This window comes from Dendrobates tinctorius, unplaced genomic scaffold (assembly GCF_039654945.1).
Source record: "Dendrobates tinctorius isolate UK_male_01 unplaced genomic scaffold, ASM3965494v1 ptg000048l, whole genome shotgun sequence".
Classification (NCBI taxonomy): domain Eukaryota; kingdom Metazoa; phylum Chordata; class Amphibia; order Anura; family Dendrobatidae; genus Dendrobates; species Dendrobates tinctorius.
In genome coordinates, this window is record NW_027361716.1 from 7020001 (window position 1) to 7025000 (window position 5000).

At 37.8% G+C, this 5000-nt stretch overlaps 2 non-coding genes across 2 annotated transcripts; both read right to left on the minus strand.

The window, feature by feature from the left end:
- Window positions 1–2137: 2137 nt before the first annotated feature.
- On the minus strand, window positions 2138–2209 carry TRNAQ-UUG (transfer RNA glutamine (anticodon UUG)). Its single transcript has one exon. It is a non-coding gene; the product is annotated as a tRNA-Gln (tRNA).
- A 2381-nt stretch (window positions 2210–4590) lies between these two features.
- TRNAS-AGA (transfer RNA serine (anticodon AGA)) lies at window positions 4591–4672 on the minus strand. The gene has a single exon. It is a non-coding gene; the product is annotated as a tRNA-Ser (tRNA).
- Window positions 4673–5000: the final 328 nt, after the last annotated feature.

Consider the following 5000-nt stretch of genomic DNA (forward strand, 5'->3'; position numbering starts at 1 on the left):
CACAAAACACATTCAAAAGACGCCGAAAAGAATTTTTAGAAAAACACCACCAAAAATGTTTATAAGGCACTTTAGGAAATTCTGGAAAACACAAGAAAAGATGGCTTAGAGAAAAATCAAAAACACTTCCTGAAGCCATTTTGGCTTCAAATCCTTGTCAGATTCACCCACTTGGAAAGAGTGTTATGTGAATATTGACTCAAGTCACAGAGTATGAGATTGCTTGGTATGACATAGACAATGAGTGATATAGACAATTTTAATTTTTGCTAATCCTCCTTGATTGACAGCTTTGACCATGAATCCTTGAACTCTTTTTTTGTCTTTATTATGTGGATTTTAAATTGCTTGTTTCATCATAAACATTGGGCATCGTCGATCTCAGTGCAGATGGAAAAATAGAATTGTGTGCCCAGGTTCCACTGAGATTTGACCTCAGATCACAGTCTTCAAAGTCCAGAGTGCTAACCATTACACCATGGAACCAACCATGACATAATCATGTCTGCGGCTTGTTGTTCTGAATAAAGCATATGAAATCGTGAACGATGGCGAAAACAGGCTCCAAAGCTGCAGTGCAAATCTGCAGTCATACACAATGGTAAATTGATATCTTATAACCTTTCATTCCACAAATTTACCAACATTTCCACGATATCACAGCTAGGACAGTTTGAAATGTTGATGAAAAGTGGCTAGTAAAAAGATTGCTGTATCTGTTACTTGGAAAAAGTGTGAAAAAAATAAATTGCAAAACTTATACTGTTAGAAAACTGTTCATCCAGTAGTTGATAAAGATTAGCATTGCATGGTAAAAGGCTTCATCTGAGAGATAATTTAAGGTTTGTGCAAATCAAAGTGCATGTCCCAGTCCATTAGCCAGGACAGCGGTCTGTGGCTGCTGGACAAGATCAAGAGAAAAACCTCTTACCTGATGGCACCCACGGTGCTTCTTTTGATTAGCAGCAAGTCGCACATGTAATGTTGCTCCAGAATAGATTATCTAATGAACAGTCAAAGATAAAGTCAGTTTGGTCCTAGAAACTCGCTCCATCACAGATCACTGTCATGGGGAATAGACTAGTAAACATGCAAATTGAACGACAAAGATAAAAGGTCAAAAACTTATTGAAACATAGACGTATGCGGCAGGATTAGAACCTGCGCGGGGAGACCCCAATGGATTTCTAGTCCATCACCTTAACCACTCGGCCACGACTACTCAGACGTCAAGCTGTTATGAGTTTCACACACGTTTTCTAATAGCTCCATGATCAAGCTCAGTGATCAACCCTCTGGAAGACATCTCAGAAAATGAAAAGAAAATACAAGGTCTCAGTAAAATGCAAAAATCTGATTTAAATTCATCATCCATGGGAACCATTCACAGTTTAAAGCTTTTCCCTCTTCATAATGTGGATTTGGAGTCAGTCAGCTCCAAAAACATCCTTAAAAATAATCCAAAAATGCTGAGAAGACTGAACATAATCATTTCCAAGTAAAAAAGACTTGATGTTCATTTGATCAGGTTTTGGAGCGTCTATTAACCATCTCAAGTTTCCAAAAATGTCCAGCGGTTAACTGAAATTACCATATCAATCTTCAGATGTTTTTCACTTTGAACAGCTCCATACCTATAATACAAGTCAATGGTAAGGTTCGAAAGACCCTATAAAGGGTCCTGATTGACTTTTGTGTGCTACAAAAAAAGCCACAAAACACATTCAAATGACGCCGAAAAGAATTTTTAGAAAAACACCACCAAAAATGTTTATAAGGCACTTTAGGAAATTCTGGAAAACACAAGAAAAGATGGCTTAGAGAAAAATCAAAAACACTTCCTGAAGCCATTTTGGCTTCAAATCCTTGTCAGATTCACCCACTTGGAAAGAGTGTTATGTGAATATTGACTCAAGTCACAGAGTATGAGATTGCTTGGTATGACATAGACAATGAGTGACATAGACAATTTTAATTTTTGCTAATCCTACTTGATTGACAGCTTTGACCATGGTATTCCATGAATCCTTGAACTCTTTTTTTGTCTTTTATTATGTGGATTTTAAATTGCTTGTTTCATCATAAACATTGGGCATCGTCGATCTGAGTGCAGATGGAAAAATCAAAATGTGTGCCCAGGTTCCACTGAGATTTGAACTCAGAAAACAGGATTCAAAGTCCAGAGTGCTAACCATTACACCATGGAACCAACCATTACACCATGGAACCAACCATTACACAGTCATGGCTGCGGCTTGTTGTGCTGAATAAAGCATATGAAATCGTGAACGATGGCGAAAACAGGCTCCAAAGCTGCAGTGCAAATCTGCAATCATACACAATGGTAAATTGATATCTTATAACCTTTCATTCCACAAATTTACCAACATTTCCACGATATCACATCTAGGACAGTTTGAAATGTTGATGAAAAGTGGCTAGTAAAAAGATTGCTGCATCTGTTACTTGGAAAAAGTGTGAAAAAAATAAATTGCAAAACTTATACTGTTAGAAAACTGTTCATCCAGTAGTTGATAAAGATTAGCATTGCATGGTAAAAGGCTTCAACGGAGAGATAATTTAAGGTTTGTGCAAATCAAAGTGCATGTCCCAGTCCATTAGCCAGGACAGCGGTCTGTGGCTGCTGGACAAGATCAAGAGAAAAACCTCTTACCTGATGGCACCCACGGTGGTTCTTTTGATTAGCGGCAAGTCGCACATGTAATGTTGCTCCAGAATAGATTATCTAAAGAACAGTCAAAGATAAAGTCAGTTTGGTCCTAGAAACTCGCTCCATCACAGATCACTGTCATGGGGAATAGACTAGTAAACATGCAAATTGAACAACAAAGATAAAAGGTCAAAAAGTTTTTGAAACATAGACGTAGTCAGCAGGATTTGAACCTGCGCGGGAAGACCCCAATAGATTTCTAGTGCATCGCCTTAACCACTCGGCCACAACTACTCGGACGTCAAGCTGTTTTGAGTTTCACACATGTTTTCTAATAGCACCATGATCAAGCTCAGTGATCAACCCTCTGGAAGACATCTCAGAAAATGAAAAGAAAATACAAGGTCTCAGTAAAATGCAAAAATCTGATTTAAAGTCATCATCAATGGGAACCATTCACAGTTTAAAGCTTTTCCCTCTTCATAATGTGGATTTGGAGTCAGTCAGCTCCAAAAACATCTTTAAAAATAATCCAAAAATGCTGAGAAGACTGAACATAATCATTTCCAAGTAAAAAAGACTTGATGTTCATTTGATCAGGCTTTGGAGCGTCTATTAACCATCTCAAGTTTCCAAAAATGTCCAGCGGTTAACTGAAATTACCATATCAATCTTCAGATGTTTTTCACTTTGAACAGCTCCATACCTATAATACAAGTCAACGGTAAGGTTCGAAAGACCCTATAAAGGGTCCTGATTGACTTTTGTGTGCTACAAAAAAAGCCACAAAACACATTCAAAAGACGCCGAAAAGAATTTTTAGAAAAACACCACCAAAAATGTTTATAAGGCACTTTAGGAAATTCTGGAAAACACAAGAAAAGATGGCTTAGAGAAAAATCAAAAACACTTCCTGAAGCCATTTTGGCTTCAAATCCTTGTCAGATTCACCCACTTGGAAAGAGTGTTATGTGAATATTGACTCAAGTCACAGAGTATGAGATTGCTTGGTATGACATAGACAATTTTAATTTTTGCTAATCCTACTTGATTGACAGCTTTGACCATGGTATTCCATGAATCCTTGAACTCTTTTTTTGTCTTTTATTATGTGGATTTTAAATTGCTTGTTTCATCATAAACATTGGGCATCGTCGATCTGAGTGCAGATGGAAAAATCGAAATGTGTGCCCAGGTTCCACTGAGATTTGAATTCAGATCACAGGATTCAAAGTCCAGAGTGCTAACCATTACACCATGGAACCAACCATTACACAGTCATGGCTGCGGCTTGTTGTGCTGAATAAAGCATATGAAATCGTGAACGATGGCGAAAACAGGCTCCAAAGCTGCAGTGCAAATCTGCAATCATACACAATGGTAAATTGATATCTTATAACCTCTCATTCCACAAATTTACCAACATTTCCACGATATCACAGCTAGGACAGTTTGAAATGTTGATGAAAAGTGGCTAGTAAAAAGATTGCTGTATCTGTTACTTGGAAAAAGTGTGAAAAAAATAAATTGCAAAACTTATACTTTTAGAAAACTGTTCATCCAGTAGTTGATAAAGATTAGCATTGCATGGTAAAAGGCTTCATCTGAGAGATAATTTAAGGTTTGTGCAAATCAAAGTGCATGTCCCAGTCCATTAGCCAGGACAGCGGTCTGTGGCTGCTGGACAAGATCAAGAGAAAAACCTCTTACCTGATGGCACCCACGGTGCTTCTTTTGATTAGCGGCAAGTCGCACATGTAATGTTGCTCCAGAATAGATTATCTAAAGAACAGTCAAAGATAAAGTCAGTTTGGTCCTAGAAACTCGCTCCATAACAGATCACTGTCATGGGGAATAGACTAGTAAAGATGCAAATTGAACAACAAAGATAAAAGGTCAAAAACTTATTGAAACATAGACGTAGTCGGCAGGATTTGAACCTGCGCGGGAAGACCCCAATAGATTTCTAGTCCATCGCCTTAACCACTCGGCCACGACTACTCGGACGTCAAGCTGTTTTGAGTTTCACACATGTTTTCTAATAGCACCATGATCAAGCTCAGTGATCAACCCTCTGGAAGACATCTCAGAAAATGAAAAGAAAATACAAGGTCTCAGTAAAATGCAAAAATCTGATTTAAAGTCATCATCAATGGGAACCATTCACAGTTTAAAGCTTTTCCCTCTTCATAATGTGGATTTGGAGTCAGTCAGCTCCAAAAACATCTTTAAAAATAATCCAAAAATGCTGAGAAGACTGAACATAATCATTTCCAAGTAAAAAAGACTTGATGTTCATTTGATCAGGCTTTGGAGCGTCTATTAACCA